The following is a 21,836-nucleotide window of genomic DNA, read 5'->3' as shown; positions in this document are numbered from 1 at the left end:
CCACACTGCGTGGGGAGTGGAGTGGACTCCAAGAAGTCTGGCTTTCTTAAAAGTGCTGGTTGGATGTGGTCATGGGTGGGACTTGCCCAAAAATACGGGCAGGCAACAAAGTGAGAACTGAATGAAGGCAGGACGGAGGGAAGGCAGGGCTGGGAGGCTAAGGAGCCCAGGAGAAGCAAGGGCAGTGGGACATTTTTATTGTAAAGGATGGGTCCAGAAGAGCCTGAGTGAGAGAGAAATGTGGGAGCCCATTAGGACAGAAAGAAGAGATAAATTCCCATTCTTCTCCTGAGGCCTGTCCAATCATTGCATCAAAAAGGAAGGGAGCATTCTTCCTGTGTGATAAGAAAATTAACCAATTGCATCATGTCAATAAGACCTGCTTTTACACATGTATTAAAGACCCTCAACCAAGAGGCATCCCCAGCATTCACTGCTATATAAGTTAAATGTTTCTATACCAAATATGTTTTCTTCTAGAGTCAAAAATAGTTCAGATAGTTTACTCCCATTCTTTTAACAAACTATGGATGAGCCTGGCTGACCCAGTGCTATAATTCCATGAATCACTGTGAGGTTCCTAACACATGAAGGTGGATGAGTCATGATCAGGGGCATCCTACATAATAAAAGACTAATATGCAAATCAACCAAATGGTGACAGGACCAGTCACTATGATGTGCACTGACCACTAGGTGGCTCAGCCAGAAGCCAGGTTCATGGCTGGTGAGTGCAATGGTGGTGGCAGGAGCCTCTCCCACTTTCACAACAGTGCTAAGGCCCCCTCAGGGGATGTCTGCCTGCCAGCTTAGGCCCCTAAGCCGGCAGGCAGACATCCCCTGAGGGGGCCTGGACTGTGAGAGGGAGCAGGCAAGGCTGAGGGGCCCTCAAGTGCACGAATGTCATGCACTGAGCCTTTAGTTTACAATGAAAGGGATTGACACAGACTATCTCAATTTACAGACCAGGTCACTCAACTCAGAGAGAGGGAGTGGTTTCCTAGTGGTCCCAATAGGTTTCAGGGGCAGAGCTGTGCTTATGAGACTGATGACTCTGACTCCAGGGGTCTTTCTATTTTCTTAAGGGTTTCCAACACATGTTCCTCCAAGCTGAGGGATAATCTATGCAGGGACCAAAATCTTCCCAGGCTGGTACAGTGTTCCCTCTGCTGAGGGTGGAATTTGTTAACAGCAGACAACAATTCCAGGTTCCCAAGGTGGCCCATGCCTTCTTCAGTGGGTATGTCAGCTGCTGGTGTGAAGCAAATTAAATCATGCATCTTTAGATAATTGAAGACTGGGAAGCAATTGTTATTTCCAACATGAACCCCTTAATCAGATATGGATCAGGATTCTCTCTTTGCAAGTCATGAAGTAAACTTAACATCACGCTTTATGCATCTCAGTGTGGTCACCCACAAATGTCCCACTGAAAGTAGAGTAATGGGAGGCATCAGTAGGATTCCCTAATCTTGTTTGACATCCCCTCAACTGAAGGCTGCAGTACTAAAGGTCAAGACTTTTCAGAACTGAGTACTCTTTGATAGAACACAGCATCTTCAGTTAGTCAGACTGTCCTGTGTTCCTTCCTAATCAGACTTGATGACGTTTAATGGTTCCATACTTCTAAGCTGCCAGTTTCTTAAGATGATTGCATTTTATTTCATTTTACTTGTTTATTGTGGTAAAATATACATTAAAAAATCAGCATTTTAACCATTTTTAAGCGCACAGTCCATTGGTATTAATAAATTTACACTGTGCACTTATCACCACCATCCACCTGAGAACTTTTCATGTCCATTAAACATTGACTTGCCTTTTCAACCACAATTCTACTTTCCGTTTTGATGAATCTGACTATTCTAGGTACCTCACCTAAGTAGAATCATACAGGATTTATTCATGTCTACAAGGCTCATCCATGTTGCAGCATGGTTCAGAATTTTCTTCTCTTTTTAGACTGAAAAATATTTCATAGTATCTATATACCTCGAATTGTTTATCAGTCCATCTGTCGGTGGATGCATGGGTCATTTCCACCTTTTAGTTATTTTGAATAACACTGCTATGAACATGGGTGTAAAAATATCAAAAGCAACCATTTTATGATTTAATGATGTTTAATTTTAATCTCAAATGGATAAAGCCCTATATTAACTTGTTGTTATATAATTTGGGCTAGTTCAACAGATTTGTAAAAATTGTCCTTGCCTTGATGTTAGCAAGTCTTTTTTTTTTTCCTTTTTAATGAAAAGAGAACTTTAATCCCTTTTTTAATTCTCTCTTTCATCTGGAAAGCACCAGTTGGTTTGTATTGGCTGCCTATTATTGCTGTTACATAACAGTCTTGAATGGAAGAGTCATACATGGACATATACATTATCCTCTTCATAATATCCAGAATGACTCAGACCATCAATATAAAATTACTAATGCTTACATTTCTAAGATGCATTATAAGTGGTTCTTTCTTAAATATTCATAATTCCACTTCAGGTAAAATCAAATTTGTCACAAGATTGCATACAGAAAACATTAGTTTGCTAATTTGCAAGGTTTCTTTAATCTTCCATTTTATTATTAATTTTTCCTGCTCTCCACCCACCAAAGAAGATATAGTTGAAACTATATTCCCAGGGCTGCTGAAAGCTACAGTTAGGACAACTCAGTGCTGGGAACTATTTTAATAAAACTTAGACCTACAAAAGGAAACAAGAAAGGTGTCAAGGAGTTGAAATTTTCTGTTCAGAGAGCCCTTTTCTGAAAATAACTAAGAGTGACAACCAGAATTCTCAGACTTACAGATAAAATTTTGGCCAGAATGATGATAATTCTAACATTAATGTAAACATTTCAGTAAGACAAACACATACACTCAAGCAAAATACTTTGTTAGAGGTCAAGTTGATCACTTATACAAATTGTTGGACACTGACATTTATACATACTTCACCTTGACAGAGTAGGTGTGGCAGGGACATTTAGTGATCACTGAATGAATGTCCGTGTTTTTCCCATGTTTTCTAGCCCTTTGCAGTTAGGTGAGGTCACATGACTGGCTCTATCTAATGGGCTATGAGTAGAAATGTATGCCAATTCTAGGCCATTTCATATAAGAACTGGGAAGTCAAAGTCATGCTTCTTTTCCTATATTCATTTAACCAAGCTGTATCTATACTTCGAATAATTCTTTTCTTGTATGATTCTGAGTTAGAGTTGGCCCAAAGAGAAGTCCATACAAGGTTTAAAAACAGAAATCAAGTTGCCAAGAAGGTCTTTGTGGTTAGAGAGTGAAAGACTGATGGGAAAGGGCCAGTAGCGTCCAGCTTTTCCTTGCTCTTGTCCCTCTGTTTGTCCTCCCTGCCTGCTAGGAGAATGGTGCACACGAGTCTACTGCCAGATGCAGAAGCAGCAGCTTCCCACATGCTGTCTACTGGCAACTCTTTGCAGCCCCACATCCATAACTAAATACCCCTGGCTTGCCAAGTGCCCAGGCAAGCTCCAACCGGTCCTCCCATGCCAATGCTCAAAGCAGGATTACTTGTGAGTTTTCTCTGACTTCCCTAGCAACAACATCGCAGCAGTCTAGATGGATGAATAATCACAGGGAGGGTAGTGTCTCTTGAGTGTTGAGAACTCCAACCAACATTTTCCTGTACAGAAAAAAACAAACACGCCTTTTTATTCAGAAAGACACTATAATTTGGGAGCTTGTTTTTATAGTATTGCCTAGCCTAACCTAAGAAATACAGTCCAAAGTATTATTGGATTAGAATACAACTAACAAAGAATCTGGCATCCCATTCAATAGCTTCGAAGATTTTTATTCCTCATTCATTTAAATTGTCAGTGTAAATTGAGAAAAATGAAAAGATCTGGACATTTCAGCAAACTGGACATACTAGTATTTCCAGGGAACTGTGGTCTTGTGAATTATGACCAGAACATGTCTACCTGAGGGAAGACACAATGGCTCATGCATCGTCACATCTAAAACATCCAGCCCCATACACAGTGGCCTTAGTGTGCACGGTGAGCAGTGAAATAAATGAAAATATGGGCACCAGGCACAAAGCCAAGAGATATACCTAATGTAAAACTCTCAAAGCTGAGTGAGAGAGGAGCAATGTAAGGCCATTGCTCATAGAAACGGTGGCACCTCGAGAATCAAAGAGGCATTTGACTAGCCAGCTGCACGCTAGATAAAGGCTGGTGTGAGCACGGCCCTGAGCAGATTTGAGCATGATGAGAGTTCTTGAAAGTGTTTTACACACCTCCTGCTGTTTAGGGCATTTTTCTACCTGGTGATGCTTGAAGTCAGCAGTCAATAAAAGTAGAATGGTAATGAACACTGCATAGTAAAAGAAACGAAGGCTGCCCGGCCATGTGGCTCAGTGGTTGGGCGTAGACCTATGAACCAGGAGGTCATGGTTTGATTCCTGGTCAGGGCACAGGCCGCAGTGATGGGCTCGATCTCCAGTGGGGGGGGGGGGGGGAAAGGGGGTGTGCAGGAGGCAGCTGGTTGATGATTCTCTCATCATTAATGTTTCTATCTCTCGCTCCCTCTCTGAAATCAATTTTGAAAAAATTAATGCTATATTTTAGTATGCCATGCTCTCAGAAGAGGTCCTCAGTGATGTCCCCCACCCCCACCCCCCACCCGGCCCCTGGAGCCATGTAAAGGAGCCCATTGAGAAGAGAAGGCAGGGTGTAGCATTGTCAAGATGACTGCTGGCCAAGGAAGTGGACCCTGGGGAGAGGTGACTGCTGAGAAGGATGATGGAACTCCTCCCTTAGATGGAGGGAATGGGAGTGGGGAGAGATGCCACTGAGTTGGGTATTAGGGTGAAGTTTTAAATTACATTGGCTAGACATTCAATAAACACATCTAATTGGGCATTTCTATTGTATATTAGATCAGAATGTCTTTAAGGAGCAGGGAAAAAATACCAACAGAATTTGATTCAATATAATATTGGGGGAAGCATTTCATGATAATAGCCTACTGCTCAGTAAACTGGTAATATTTATCATAACTACCCAGCATTTTATCCGGAGTTTGTAGCCACAGTTCCAAAGAGAAGGAGGCATCCCCCTGAGGCCATCTGGGGAAGTGACAGTTTTGGTCAGGAAGTAGATGCCGAGGGGAAAATGTTGGCGAGAGACTTTATTGTCGTTTCTGTGGAAGAAACAGGCAAAGTGAGCTAAGCGGACCTAACATTGCCGTGTCTGGGTCATTTCAGCAGGCTCCAGGCTGGAGAGCCTGTCATTAGTAATCTGGAAAATCCACAGATATTTATAAACTAAATACCATACTTATAAATAAATGAGTCACAGAGGAAATTAGAAAATATTTTAAACTGAATAAAGTAAGAGTACAACATACCAAAATTCATGAGATATGCCCTGGCCAGTGTGGTTCAATGGGTTGGGCATCATCTAGTGCACCCAAAAGGTTGCCAGTTAGATTACTGATCAGGGCACCTGCCCGGGTTTGGGGCAATCCTGGGTGAATAAGGGGCAGCTAATCAATGTTTATCTTTCTCTATAAAAAAAAATCAATAAAAAATATATTTTTTAAAATTTTATGAAATGTAGCTAAAGACATTTTTAGAGGAAAACTTATAGGAATGGATACTTTAAAAGTACTACCACAAATAATCTAAGTTTCTACCTAATAAACTAGTAAAATAAGAGAAAAATAAATCCAGAGCCAGCTAAAGGAAGAAATAACAAAGAACAAACATAAATAAGGATAAAAGATAATGAAATAAAAAGCTATTTGTTGAAAAGAGAAATATAATGGATAAACATTTTACCAGATTGATTAAAAAAACAAGCAAATAAGCAAACAGAAAATAAAAGATTCAAAAATTGTGGCCGAGTAAGCAGAAGCTACACTGACACTCTCCTGGGGCCAAACTGAAAATACAACTCAAATTCAGAAAAAAAAACACCTTGAAAAAAATCAACTGAAGCCTAGCTAGAGAGAGCCCTGATAACTAAGGATGGAAAGTGGATACACACAGAGACTGGTAGGAAGTGTGGAGGCTGGAAAGGGCTGGCTGGGCTCCCACAGACAGCAACTGAAGTTCTGGAGGGATATCTCAGCTGTGGGGGGTTCCCACTGAGAATTATGGGGTATTAAACCTTAAGTTGGGCTCCCCAGCAGATAGCACTGGAACTGAGGAAGTTGCCCACATAGGATCTGGCTGTGAAAAGCAGCACAGTTGCTGCCTGCAGCAAGAGATGGAGGGAAATGAAGGCATTCTTTTAAAGGGCCAACACACTTAATTATATGTGTAGCCACTCACCTTGGGCTGCAGAAAAGGGAGGACCCAGTAGAATCCAGTTGTGTGAACAGAAGCCAGGTTTGGTGGGGCTCTGGGTCTGGAGCTCAATGGGCAGCCATCCTGGTTCCCTGTGCTGAGTCATTCCCTCACACTAAAGAGGTCATTTTTCTTTGTGGATCTTTTCTATCCATGTATCTTTTGTCTGGGGGAAGGCAGTTTCCCCACTCTGTTGGAAGACCTCTCTCTTGGCCTTGTGGTCAATAGCCTGAGGCTAATAAAGATTGCATGTCAGTGAGACTGCAGGCAGAGACAGATCTCTGGAGATTTTGAGTCTTTACCTGATCTAATTCCAGGTCTGGGGCTAGGAAAAGCAGACCCTGGTGCATATCTTGGTCATTTCCAGCAGAGGAAGCCACAATCTGTGAATTACTGATAGCTTCAAACAGGGTACTCAGGGCCAGCACATTGTCTGACATTGTCATGCCCTAGAGGTTGGAATTCGTAGCAGAGCTACCTTATTCACAGACTCAAAGCCAAATAGGCAGCCAAAATGGGGAGACAAAGAACAAAGGAAATAAGTCATATTTGTTTTACTTCAGTACACGCTTTTTGCAAAAATAAAAATGAGAGTAAGATTATTCTGTGTTCTTTGGAACTAAATGATTTCTTTAGTAACAGGAAATATAAATATGTTATAAAATTTAACCATGTTTATAACACACACTAAATGTGACCTTCAGCACATAATTTAATCATCTTTGTAGAATGCAATAATTACACTAGTTCTTATGTAAAACCCCTTTTCATTCTAATATCAATTATTAAAATGTCATTTGTAGCCCTAGCTGGTTTAGCTCAGTAGATAGAGCATCTGCCTACAGACTGAAAGGTCCCAGGCTCTCTTCCGGTCAAGGACTCAGGTTACAGCTTGATCCTCAGAAGGGCATGTGTAGAAGGCAGCCAGATCAGTGATTCTCTCTCATCATTGATGTTTCTATCTCTTTCTCCCTCTCCCATCCTCTCTGAAATCAATAAAATATATATTTTTTAAATGTCATTAATAAAAACATATTTAGTACATCCTTAGTCACTAGTGTCTTCAGGTTTGTTTGTTTTTTATTTCACCAGCAAGGATTATGAAACAAAGGCATATTTTGGTTTCTTATTAATTGAAACCTTTCAACTAATTGAAACATATTTTTTAATTTTCAGATTTTTTTGTTTAACTTGGACCATTTGTTCCCTTTTATTCCTGCAGATTTTATTCATGGTAGACATTGTGAAACTCCATTAGCCAATTCTTTGGGGATCATGGTTGTTTTTATAAACAGTGCACAGAATTGTGGAGGGCTTCAGAAATGTCTTGTTGTCCTTGGCTCTGGAAGTCGATGGGGACTGAGGTAATAAATATTTTGCTTAGGTATTTGCCTCTCACGGGTAGACTGGGGCACAGGGAAAGGGGGATTTAGAAGAAGTAAATGATAAATAGATTTGTGGGTGTTACATGAACTACTTTAAATCAAACAAAAGAGATTCTATACATATTTGAATGGTGGTATTCTTCTATGCTTTAGGGTTCCGAAGAACTGGCAGGATGTGCTGAGTGTATCTAGTGGCCTGGTGTGACTCTTCAGAGTTACTGAGATCTGTAGTACCACGGTTCCCTTACTCAACTACTATGAAGAGACTATATGGAGATGGTGTGGTAGGGGAAGGAACTTGGGCTCCAGAGTTAGAAGTTTGAATCCAGCTCAACTACTTTGCAGCAAAGTGACCTCTCTGCAGAGTCAGATGCCTTGTGACAGATAGAAACACCAATGAGTAAAATGCCTTGAATACTGAACAGAATTTGTGTACAAGGTGCCTAGAGTACATCAGACTCTAAATAGATACTCCATAAATGTTCATCCATTTCTTCTGCTTCTTTCCTTTAATCAGCAGATTGGGGATTCTAAGTAAAATATTGGTTAACACTGACACTTTTCTAATTTGATTTGAAAAATAAAGATGCATCAGTTGAAACAAATTGTCATCCACCAGAGATGGGTTTTCAATTTTCAAGAAAAAACTGAGAAACTATCAGGCAAAAGTGTTTCACCATAAACAAAACCCCGTCTTAAAAAAAGGCTAAAGGTGTAACCAACCAGTTTGCAAACGGATCAGTCCTATGTGTTCCATCTACCTCTTGAAGAGAATTAGACAAGCACTTTAAAAATGTACTGGCATTAGAGTCTCAAGTATGTAAAGCAAATCTCACACATACACATTATTGTAAGAATTCTAAAAAGGCATACATGAAAATATTAATTGCAGTCATCTCTAGAAAGTGATATATTGAAGTATTTTTTCTATTTTATAATTAACCCTATTTAACAAAAATTTTACATGGATAGCGTTAATAATCAGAAAAGACACGAAAATATATTAGAAATAAATTTCCAACTTTAGCCTGTGTTTCTGGATTTGATTCTTGTTAGCCTGTTATGGTGAGGATTGAAAAAGGGACCCTGGGGAGAACGGGGAAAAGCAGACTGCTATTTACAAAGGGGCAGACACCTTAAAGTCCGTTTCAAATCATGACTTAAGATCTTTCCTTTTTAGTGCACTAGTATAGCAAACCTCTAGTTCCATTATCACACAAAAGGCATGGCACCCTAGGGGTGGCCTTAGAACATACCCTAAGTCCATTGGACCATGATTTACCTTAATGTGGAATCTAAGCAAATAAACATCATATTAACAGACTCAGAGATACAGAAAACAGATGGACAGCTAGCTGTCAGAGGGGAGTGCATTGGAGACTGGGTGAAAAAGACAAAAAGATTAAGCAAAAAACAACAACAGAACACCTTACAGACACAGGCAACAGTATGACAATTACTAGAGGGAAAGGTGGATGGGGAGGTGGTAGAAGAACTTAGTGGGGATAAGAGGTAATGAAAGGAGACTTGACTTTGGATGGTGGACACACAATACAATATACACATGATACATAGAGTTGTACACTTGAAACCTATATAATTTTATTAACCAGTATCACTCCAATAATCTCTATAAAAAATCTTACCTAATAGTAGAGAAACATGTAAATTGGCTGTACCTTTGCTACACCTACAGCCAATCAGAGTGAGTATACAAAGATGGAGGTTAATTTGCATACTGACCTGGGTCCCAGGAACCTCCTCAGCACCTAGGTCACTCCCAGCCAGCCATGGTGAAGGGGGGCAGAGGGGTTCCTTCCCAAGGCTAAAGCCTCAGGCAGAGGCTTGGGCAGGGGCTGACCCTGGGATTGGAGGGAAGGGGGGAAAAAAATCAATGGAAACATATCTTCAGATGAGAATAAAAAGAAAAAAGAAAGAAAGAAATGTCATATCCTATGAAAGACACATCTTGAAAATGCCTAAAGAAAGTTGTCATTTTTTCATGGTGAAGGGATTGGAGTTCATGTTGATGAAAATATCTTGGTGGCTGCAGTGGCTGCAGTGGCTGTAGCAGCGGGGTGATGGGGCTGGTGCCTTCCCCTAATCAGCCCAGCTGTCTCCCTTAAAGGGAGGCCAGACTGCAACTTAGGTCCCCTCCCAATGGGGAGCGGGCATAAGCCATCAGTAGGACATCCCCTGAAGGCTCCCAGTATGTGAGAGGGGGCACGCTGGGCTGAGGGACCCCTCCCCAGTGCACGAATTTTGTGCACCGGGCCCCTAGTAATAATAATAAAAGAAAGTGTAAAGATTCAAGAGAGGTCAAAGTGGGAAGTGCATCGGCCTACAGAATGAAGGATCCCAGGTTTAATTCCAGTCAAGGGCACACGCTTGGGTTACGGCCTAATCCTAGTGTTGATAATACCAAGTGAGCAAAATTCATCAGATTAGAAAGTGAGATTGATCTGGACCATTCAGCTCTTTAGCCCAGAGCCCTCCAAGTGTGGAGAGTGTGAGCCCTGATGCCTGAGACAAAGCACAGGTGTGAATGCAGATGTGCAGGGCAGCATGAGGGACAACACAAGCTGGGAACTGGGCAAAGCAACAGAGGCATTTTTGGAAGCTCAGTAGAATTCACAGAAGCCATGACAACAATAGTAGATTATAAAGAAAGCATTTATGAATTATGTATAGACTTAGTGTTTAAATTATACAGATAATTGCAAAAGAAAAAATTTAATCCAATTCCACCACTTTGAAATAATTGATTTCTCCTTTTTCTCCTCGGGGTGTGTGTGTGTGTGTGTGTGAGTTTGTGTGTACACTTGCATGTGTGCCAACAATGTTTTTTTTTCTTTTTCATTTTTCATTGACAAGGATTTTAAACATCAGTAATGAAATGTGAGGGTGTCTGGTTTGTTTTCCATTTAGGATTGTTTGCTCATTTGTGGGGACTATGTTTGCACAATGAGACAGAGACTATAGTTTCCTCTGTGTTTGGTTTGGGGTTGGCAGAGCCAGAAGGGACCTGCCTTCCCAAGGCGAGACTACTCCAGGTTGAATTTTATTTTATTTTATTTTTATTTTTTTTATAAGTAAGGATTTTTCCCCCCACATGGCTAGATGTTCTAATACATCCTGGGATCCCACAGGCTATTTAGGCCTTGTTGCCCCAGCCCCCCTGTTTCCCACTACCCCAACCATAACTTTAGGATATGGAGCTTACAGACACTGGAAGATTTCTGAAAAAGAAATGTGGATACACAACTTCAAATACCATTTCTTATAATGATTGTGTGTGTGTGTGTGTGTGTGTGTGTGTGTGTATGTGTGTGTGTGTGTGTTTACTGGGTCAATAAGAAAATATTCTAAATATTACAAAGGAAGAGACCAGAGTGAAAATTAATCCACCTTAGTGAAGAACTAGAGCTCTCTGAGCAGGAAAAACAATTTTCCACATACTGCCCCATGAATCTGGTCACGACCTCCACATTATTTTTAAGTTCATGTTCATAGGAAGATGATCAAAATTTCAACATGAATGTTTTTTGCAGCTGCTATTGCTTGCTGTTTCCTGAAATCTGGGATTCTACTTTTTAGAAAAAGATCATTTGTGAAGGATATTTTTTCAGAAGTTGATGGTACATTCCCTTGGAAATTAATTTTTGAGCCTACAAAGTATTACCAGAAAATGTAGAAGTGACATGGTGAGTGCATATTTGTCTCTTGAATATATGCATTCAAAATTTAAAAATAAACTAAAGAACATATCAAACATTTAAATTTGTGAACACATCTCAATTTATCTTGATTTGAGAAACATTTATAGAGTCTATATTTGCAACACATATATGTCTATCCAGGTTGAATATTAAAGGTGACTTTGCAGATCTTAGGTGGGATCATGGGTGGGCTGTTCTTTTTATATTTTCACCTAAATATTGAGCTCATGAGAACTCCCAGCAGCCCAGGACGCTGCCTGCAGCTCTCATATACACACAAGCCTGACATGGGCTTTCTGCTAGCCAGACTGGGGTTGTCTGGTCAGTCCAGGGGTGTCTGGCCAAACCACAAGGTTGTTGAGTATAAAGTGAGTTCCAGAAGCCTGCATTCTGGTCTGACCTCTGGGAGTTTTGTTGTCCCATCTGTGGAAGAAGAGATTGGATTCGAGGAAGTGAAAGCTCAGGCAAACTCTAAACGCTATGATTGTTCTTGTATCTCTGGATCTAGAAATGAATAAGATGCATGTACTTTGCATCTCACTGTTACACCAAAAATCACTGTTAATCTGCTGAACTGGAATCCAATGACCATAGAGAAGTAGTCAACCAGGTACCAATTTTTACTGATTCCAGGGTAATAATAACAATGAAAATATAATGGAATACAGTTATAATGGAATTCATTAGGCTTGGATTCTGTGAATCAAATATTTTTTAATTAAGCAATATGAAACTGATATGACTCAATTTTGCCATATATTGCTCTAATAATAATAATAAGCCACAAAAGGTAGTCTGATGACATTAAACTATTTAAGAAAACAAACCAATTAAGAAAGTGTGTATATGACCTAGCAGAAAATCTAGAATATCCTATGACTAATTTAGTCTATCAAACAAAAACAGCTACATGGTATTTCCTTGTCCATAGACAATTATCTTAGACTTCATAAGTTGTGTCAAATTTATTAGTAAGATGAATCAAAAACCATATTTTTGAGGAATAATTGACATAAAACATTATATTAATTTCAGTTATACAACATAATGAGAATTCCGTGGCATAGTTTTTAATTTATAATTTCTTAGTGTTCTTGACAATTTATATAAATGTTTTTAACTTTCCTTTTTTTATTGATTTCAGAGAGGAAGAAAGAGGGAGAGAGAGATGGAAACATCAATGATGAGAGAGAATCATTGATCGGGTGCTGCCTGCACACCCCACACTGGGGATCAAACCCAAAACCTGGTTATATGTCCTGACCAGGAATTGAACTTTGACCTCCTGGTTCACAGGTTTAATGCTCAACTACTGAGCAACACTGGCTAGGCTTAACTTTTTAAAAAAAAATTAGAGTAACTTGGGATGCACTAAATAATCAAAGAAGCCTCAAAAGTACAGTTGATTAAAAACCTTTTTTTGATATTTCTGCCAGAGAATATCAATATGGTGTACCTGTTACCTGCTGGTAGATAATGATAAACCATCTCCCCCGAAAAAGATTATTTTACATTGTGCTCAACATTGGCAAGTGTTCCTGTTTTCCACACCACTGGAAGTCTTGAAAGTCAGACAATAAGAAGGGGAAACAATCTGAACCTATTGTAAAACTCTGAGAGATGTGAAGTGAGGGAAGTGAACACAGCTCTCTTACCAAACTCTTGAGTAATTAAATAAGATTTCACTCTGTAGCCCTAGCTGGTTTGGCTCAGTAGACAGAGCGTTGGCCTGAGGACTAAGGGGTCTTGGGTTCGATTCCTGTCAAGGGCACATGCCAGGGTTTTGGGCTCCATCCTTAGTAGAGGGGGTGCAGGAGGCATCCAATCAATGATTCTCTCTCATCATTGAAGTTTCTGTCTCTCTTCCTCTCCCTTCCTCTCTGAAATCAATAATATATATATATATATATATATATATATATATATATAATTATTATTATTATTATTATTATTATTTAAGATTCCACTTTGAAATCTGAGGGACAAAAAAATATGACCCAATCAAAACACATTCCACTTCATAGAGTGTATGGCTAAATTTTGGGCTCTTGTTATCTTCAAAGGGTAGTATTGTCAGGGACTATAAATTAATTTAAAATGGATTTGGAGTAATGGTTTTAAATGGCTTTGGAGAGAAACCGGGTTCTACTTGTCTTTGAGGATGGGTCATGGGAAGGTAACTTTGACATTTCCTAGTGTTTCCTTCCGCAGTTCTGTCTGAGGAAGTTTACTGTCCTGCATGCCTGGCATGGTTTCCAGATGTTTGCTATACTGCCTGGCTAATTGCACCATCCACCAGAGCAACTGGAAAAACTTAAAGGATTTTACTTTTATAAAAAGAAGTAAAATAATATAAAAACACAGCATTAAATTGGTACTGTTGACAAGACTGGCAAATGGAAAACATCTTTAAAACTAATCCTTTACTGACTTGTTTGTTACCTAACCCCTCACTTATGGTTGGTTTTTCCAAAACAAGTATGATGCTTCTGAGACTGAGGAATTCCACTTTCCATGTTTATTGTCTAACCCCTCACTTTGGTTTGGTTTTGCCAAAGCAAGTAAGATGGCTCCTTGAACTAATCCTTACTGACTGGTTTATTGTCTAACCCCTCATTATGGATGTTTTTTTCAAAACAAGTATGATGCTTCTGAGACTGAGGAATTCCACTTTGCATAGCTACTGGTAATGCCATAGCTGACTGATTCATTGGCAGTGACCTTCTTCCAAAGTCTTCTCTTACATACAAAGCCCTTCTACTTTAGTGTGTAGACTTGTATTCATTTTCTGGAGGCCATTTAGGCTAAGGAGTTATAATACTATCTGCTTAGCCCCAGCTCGCTGGTTCCCTTTCCTTCTAGAATGGAAAGCTTGGGTTTTCAAAGACACATCAAGGAATACCTTTAGGACCGAAATAGACTTTTTCCCTTCGCCAGGCATTAGGCAATCTCCACAGTCTGAACTCCTAATGCCAAAGAGGAGGATGAAAACAGACAGAGCTTGCATTTACCTGAGAGAAGACTGCCCTTTAAATAGTGTGTAGAAAACACACTATTTGCTTCTGGGGGAGCATCCAGCATTCAACTACGGAGCACAGTAATGTCATATTTCAAATAAGAAGGGCAGATATGAGCTGAAGAAAGGTTCTTTTTGTCCTAGCTAACAGGTCCCCTTACTTTTGACAACTTTTGGAAGAAGGGAGGAAAACTTAAACATTTCAGGGTGTCTTGTGCTGCATAAAAATCTTATAGAACTGACATTCCAGAAACTTCCATGCTGAACAGACCATGGAGTGGGTCTGAGATGGGATGGAAGAACAATGCCTTAGAAAAGATATAGTTCTTCCTAAAGATATCCAGTTTCTAGAAAGGATTTATTGAGAAAATTTTCTATCTGGCTAGTATCTCATAGAGTTTGAGACTAAAATTGTGTTTGTCACACGATTTTCAGAAAATTAGCTTGACTAAATGTTCATGCCAGTTTGTAACTCAAAGAATCTTGGACTTCATGTTGACAGATGTGGATTCTAATTCCAGATTTAATAGTGCATGCATATTGGACCATACATATGTCCTCAAGGCCAAGGAACTCTTTTTTCCGTTTTTGCTCATGAATGGTACCCCTACTTGTTCATCAACATTAGCTAAATGTTATAAAAATTATCATGTCATACCTTCCCAAGGTGAAAAAACAGAATCAACTTTTTTTAAGTAAAAAATTAACTTAAAAAAAAGTAAAGACCCTCTATTAGAAATAGACATATCCAACAAGCAGAAAAATCAGTAAGGGCATTCTTCAACTAAGTAGCATTTTCAGTCAAATGGATTTAATTGACATCTACAGAATAATTCATCTACTAACAGTGAAATACACATTCTTGTCTGCTCACTTTAAACAGTCAGCAAGATAGACTACATTATTGGGAATAAAACTAACCTTGATAAATTTAAAAGATTAGAAATCATACAATAATTGCTCTCAAACCACAATAGAATTAAACTAGAAATAAATAACATAATGATAGCTGGAAAATCTCTAGTCCATGATGGTTAAACAATACATTGCTAAATACCACATAGGGAAAAATAAAGCTCTAAAGCAAATTTAAAGATATATTTAACTAAATTAAAATGAAAATAAAAGTCATCAAAATTTGTGGAATGCAGTGAAATAGTGCCAAGAGGAAATTTATAGTTCCGATGAATCAAAAAGAAAAATGATTAAAATCAGTAATGGTAGTTTCCAACTTAAAAAGAGTGAATTAAATCTAAAGGAAGCAAAAAAAACCAAAAAAACAAAAAAACAAAAAAACAAAAAAAAAAGGAAAGAAAAAGAATAAGGAAAGAAATAATACAGATTTGAGTGAAAATAATAAAATAAAACAAAAAATCAATTAAACCAAAAGCTGGTGCTTTAAAAAGCTCAATTAAATCAATAGGCCATTAGCTAACTTAAGAAAAAAAAGAGTGAGTACACAAATTCCTGGTATCAGAAATGAAAGAGGAAAATGAAGTATGCTAAGGGAAATGAGCCAGTCAGAGACAGACAAGTATCACATGATCTCACTTATATGTTGAATCCAATGAACAAAATAGATCCAGAGACATAGAAGCACAGAGCAGACTGATGAATCTCAGAGGGAAGGCAGGGGTGGGGGCTAGGGAGGAGAGATTAACCAAAGAGTTTATATGCATATATGCATACCAAATGGACACAGCTGAAGGCTTTGGGAAGAGGGGACAGGTGTGGGGTGGAAGGGGTCAATGGGGGGGAAAGGGACATCTATAATATTTTCAACAATAAAAATAAAAATTTAAAAAGAAGGCATATAGATCCCAGGGACATTTGAGGGGTAAAAAAGTAGCACCGTGCCAACAAACTTGATAACCTAGAAGAAATAGACAAATTCCTTAAAAAATACAACCTGCTGAAACTCACAGAAGAAGAAATGTACACTTTGAATAGGTCTATATTTATTAAATACATTGAATCAATAATTAATAACCTTCTAAAATAGAAAGCACAGGCCCAAATAATTTAACTGGTAAGTTTTACCAGACAATGAAGGAAGAAATTGTACCAATTTTCTACAATCTCCTTGATAAAGACGGAGGGGATCTTTCCTCACTCATGAGGTGGCATTACCCTAGGACCCAAACCAGACATTATGAGAAGAAAAACTACAGAACTCTATATCTCACAAACATAGATGTGAACTATGTGTTTCTTTATGAAGAAATTATGTAACTGATGAAAGCAATCAAAGAACTAAATAAATGGAAAAATACTCCATGTTCATGGGTAGGATTCAAAATTGTCATGTAAGTTCTTCCCAACTTGGTTTATAGATTCAACATGATCCCAATCAAAATGCCAGTGATTATTTTGTGGATATTAACAAATTGATCTTAAAGTTCATACAGAGAGACAGAAGACCAAGAATAGCTAATTCAATATTGTAGAAACCATCATAGGAGTGACAGTACCAAGTTCAATACTTATTGTAAAGCTATTAAAATCAAGACAATGTGATGTTGTCCAAGTGCTCAAAGGAATTTGAATAGATGATCTAGAAATAGACCAATATAAATATAGTCAGTTGACCTTTTACTGTGAACTTAAAACTATTTTTTTAAAAATAAAGCCTATTAAATGTTTTTTAAAATAACAAAAAAATAAATAAGGGATATTGAATGTGTTTAAAAATAAACAAAACTAATGAAAGGATAGGTGCCATTATTCCTTGTTACAACACCATCTGGATACCATTTTAATTTTGCACCCAGAGCCTCTCATTCCAGCTATGGCATCTCTGTGCCAAATCACCAAAATAAACAAAGCAAAACAGTATTTTTGTAAGCGCGTGTGTGTGCGAGCGCACACACACACACATTCTATCACCACTATTAACACCAGTAACAAAATAACAAAAATGCTATAATCGGGTTAAGAAGTAAAAAAATATAATTTTTGGAACAAAAACTGATGTTCACAATAACAACATTTTGATGTTTACTTCGAGACCATGTGGTTTCCTGTAACAGAGAGGAACTGACAGGAGTGCTCCAGCCATGAAGACAGAAGAGAAATAGTCCAGTGATGGAAGACACTGAGGACACCTCTCCATACCAGCAGACAGCAGCTGTGTGTCGCTGCAGGTTGTCCAGGACCAAACCAGAGATGATCGTACCTGCATTACCACCATTTGTCCATCATCCAGAACTGAAATATCATTGTTGACATGTACACATAAGGAATTGTTTGACATAGAAATTGGGACTCAAAAGAACTGTTGGCCCAGAAAGAAACTCACTATAGACTGATTCATTTGCCTCTCAACATAACCATTATTGCTTGTCTCATTTTCGGTTCTTATAACTGTATTTCTAGCATCATATGAGATCATTCATCTAGGGGAAACGATGAACAGATAGACTGATGTACAAGAACAGCATCGATCAGACTGTCAGCCACAGAGGGAAGGTAGGGGAAGGTGGGGATAGGGAGAGAGATCAACCAAAGGACTTGTGTGCAGGCATATGAGCCTAACCGGTGGTCACGGACAGCAGCGGGTGGGGGAATGTGTGGGAAGGAGTTTGGGATGGGAATGGTGGGGATGAGGACAAATATATGATACCTCAATCAATAAAGTAATTTAAAAAAAGAAATATCCAATGATAGTTATGCTAATTAAAATGATATTTTTATAAAAATGTATAATTTTCATCTAAAATGTTCAGGGTCACCCTCAATGGAGGCAATAGTTTTTAATTTATTTTATTTTTTAATATATTTTATTGATTTTTTTTACAGAGAGGAAGAGAGAGGGATAGAGAGAGTTAGAAACATCGATGAGAGAGAACCATTGATCAGCTGCCTCTTGCACACCCCCCTACTGGGGATGTTCCCACAACCAAGGTACATGCCCTTGACCGGAATTGAACCTGGGACCCTTCAGTCCGCAGGACAACACTCTATCCACTGAGCCAAACTGGTTTCGGCAAGGCTATGGCTTTTAGCTATGAATGCTGCTGTTAAGGCCTCAAGGCTCAGCCACAATCGCCTTTCCCTACAAAAAAAGGTGGCTACAAATTGGCTGCTCGGGGATTAAATCCAGGCAAAATATCTGCTGGTGGTGGTGTATTTTGTTTCTGCTTTTTATGTTGTTTTTTAGTCACATATTTTAGGATGGTTGAACTCAACTGTTTTTTTTTATTATTGTTTTTTTATTTCAGAGAGGAAGGGAGAATGAGAGAGAGACAGAAACATCAATGATGAGAGAGGATCATTGATTGGCTGCCTCCTGCACCCCTCCTGAAGATTGATGCTGCAACCTGTGCATGTGAACTTGTCCAGAATCAAACCTGGGACCATTCAGTCTGCAGGCTGATGCTCTATCCACTGAGCCAGACCGGCCAGGTCTGAACTCGAATGTTTTAATATGGAAAATGCACTGTTCATGTGCCTGTTCCATGCCACTTCCAGACATTTGGGTTGGTAAATGTTGCTGCTGGTCCTACCAGTGTCATCTCATGATCAGGAGCTCCAGAGAGATGGTAAGGTCAGTGGGCTTTTGTTTAGTTCCTGGCCTTTACGTGTAGCCTCCCTTGGACATAAGGCCAGGAGAGTAGGTTGGAGAACATGAGATGTGGGCTTGGGTACTCTCAGCTATGTTAACCCCTGGTAGTCATTCCTGAGGCTTTCAAATGTCCTTCCTTGATTCCTCTTATCATCTCCCTGTCTTTACTCTCCTACCCTGCCTTCTCACAAGTATTTTGGGAAGAAGCTCTTCTTTTGTCGGGCTTCATTCCTTGTCCTGTGTTTCTGTTCCCTATTTACCTCCGTTGGAATTTAATTTTGCCCTTGAACCTTTCTATACCCAGTGGCTACTTCCTTTCTGCATACAATGAATTCCATCTTCCTTTTTCTTCAAAACCAGAAAATTCCTCCTCAATCATATAACCCTCATTTCATTTCTTTCTTTTTAAGCTGCTACCTCATTGTCATCTTTTCCTTTTTCCTTTGAACAACTTGAAAGAATGTACTCTCCCCCAACTTCAACTCATGACTAAAATAAAATATTTTTCAGTACTTTATTCCTTGGAAATTAATGTCACCATAGTCATTCTTTTGAAAATGGTTTCCCAACAATCAGCAAGGATTACAAAATCCAGTGGACTTTTCTCAGAGAAAAAAAAAATTGCCTCTTTGCCACTTTGATTCTGCTTACAACTGCTTTTCCCTCAAAGTCTCCCTCCAGTTCTGTGGCACTGTGTTTCCAGATTTATTTTATGTTCTGATCATTGCTGACTCATTGTTGAACTCCCTAAATATAAGCCTTCCCCGAAGCTTTGTCTTTGGCTCTTTCCTCCTCTCTTTTCTCCTCCTTCCTTTAGTAACCTCATTCCAACTACTGTAAAATTTGAAATTTGCTAATATGAGTTGTGGTGAATATAGGAGTGTAAGAATATACAGCATTTAGAGAAGGCCTGGAAGGAGAGAGGCAACATTTTCATTATTTGTAGATCATGTGATTGTGTCCAAAGAAGATCCATGTAATCTATGCAAATGAACTGTTAAATTAAGAACATCCAGCAGCATTGCTGAACTGAAAGCCAACACAAAGAAGTCTGCAGGGTTTTATATACCTGTGGAAACAGCTAAAATGTAATAAATACAATAATAAAGCAACTATCACAATAACAACAATAGAATATATCATATTTAAGGAAATCCAACAAAAATGTGAAAGACCCATAAAGACATTTTTTTAAAAAAAACAGAATACATGGAGAGATAATATTGTGTTAATGGATGAGAAGTATATTACCAAAGAGAGAGAGAGAGAGACAGAGAGAGAGAGAGAGAGAGAGAGAGAGAGAAGTGGCAATTGTCCCTAAGTTATTTTCTAATAAGATTCAATTTAGCCGAGGCCAGTTTGGCTCAGTGGAGAGAGCGTCAGCCTGCAGACTGAAGGGTCCCGGGTTCGATTCTTGTCAAGGGCATGTACCTTGGTTGCGGACACATCTTCAGTGGGGTGTGTGCAAGAGGCGACTGATCGATGTTCTCTCATCGATGTTTCTGGCTCTCTATTTCTCTTTCTTCCTCTCTGTAAAAAATCAATAATATATATATATATATATATATATATATATATATATATATATATATATATTTAAAAAAAAAGACTCAATTTAAATAAAAATATAACCCAGTTCATCAGGGAACTTATGCTGATGCTTAAGTCCATATGGGACAATTAAAGACCAAGAACAGATAAGATATTTTGAAGAAGAAAAGAATGAAAGAATATTGACCCCAAATTAACATAATGCTATAGCAATTTAGATAATGCTGGAAAACAAACCAGTTTCACTAAAAAAGAGATGTTGACAGGAAGCCAGGAAGGCTGGTCAACAACCTTAATTGCTCTAACCTTTAGTTGAGATATTGTTAGCTGAAGCAGCCTCCACCTTGTTTGTCCCGTGTAAGTTTCTGTTATTTTCAGCCTAAGGGCTAAATGTAAACTTCTCTTTATGTTGCCTAAGATGTTTTCCCCAAAGCTTCAATAAAAGGGGATGGCAGGGTCAGAGCAGTAGTAGTTCTCCCACTAGAGTTGGACTACTGCCTGGCCTCCCATATGGCCAAATTGAATTTTTTCAAGTCTCAAGTCTCTTCATTTGTGTGCAGCCCTTCTTCAGAACCTGAACCCTGAATTGGAACTCTTTCCACATGGGCTGTGAAAGAGATTACTACAAAATAATATGATTATTTTTATTTAGATAAAGGAAGGAGAGAGAGAGAGAGAGAGAGAGAGAGAGAGAGAGAGAGAGAGAGAGAGAGAGAGAGAGAGAGAGAGAGAGAAAGTAGTTTTCCACTCATTTATGTATTCACTAGAGGCCCTGTGCCCAAAACTCGTACATGGGAGGGGGAGGCGTCCCTCAGCCTGGCCTGCATCCTCTCACAATCTAGGACCCCTCAGGAGATGTTGGACCTAAACCTGCAGTCGGACATCCTTCTTGCAATCCAAGATGTGACTTGCACCAGTGACCATACTTTTATTTTTAACCTTTTTTTGTTGTTTAAAGTATTACAAATAGTAATACATATGTCTCCTTTTTTCCCCCACTGACCTTCCCCTGGCCTCCCCTATCAGACAGCACATCAGCACATGCCCTCACCTCACTCTCACAGTGTCGTGCATCCATTGGTTATGCTTATTTGCAGGCATACAGGTCCTTCGGTAGATCGCTTACCCCCGCCCCTCTTCCCCCCCCTCCACAACCCTCCCCAGCCTTCCTGCTCTAATTTGACAGGCTGTTCAATGCTTCTCTGCCTCTGTATCTATCTTTTTGTTCATCAGGTTATGATGTTCTTTATTATCCTTAAATGAGTGAGA

General features: G+C 39.1%; 1 long non-coding RNA gene across 1 annotated transcript; it reads left to right on the top strand.

The window, feature by feature from the left end:
• Window positions 1-10: 10 nt before the first annotated feature.
• LOC123652347 lies at window positions 11-21,168 on the top strand. Its single transcript, XR_006741617.1, has 4 exons — window positions 11-21; window positions 8,337-8,342; window positions 17,278-17,284; window positions 20,786-21,168. It is a non-coding gene; the product is annotated as an uncharacterized LOC123652347 (long non-coding RNA).
• Window positions 21,169-21,836: the final 668 nt, after the last annotated feature.

Source organism: Pipistrellus kuhlii, unplaced genomic scaffold (assembly GCF_014108245.1).
Source record: "Pipistrellus kuhlii isolate mPipKuh1 unplaced genomic scaffold, mPipKuh1.p scaffold_m20_p_14, whole genome shotgun sequence".
NCBI classification, from domain to species: domain Eukaryota; kingdom Metazoa; phylum Chordata; class Mammalia; order Chiroptera; family Vespertilionidae; genus Pipistrellus; species Pipistrellus kuhlii.
Note: the sequence above shows the minus strand (reverse complement) of the source record. Positions and strands in the feature narration are given on the sequence as shown.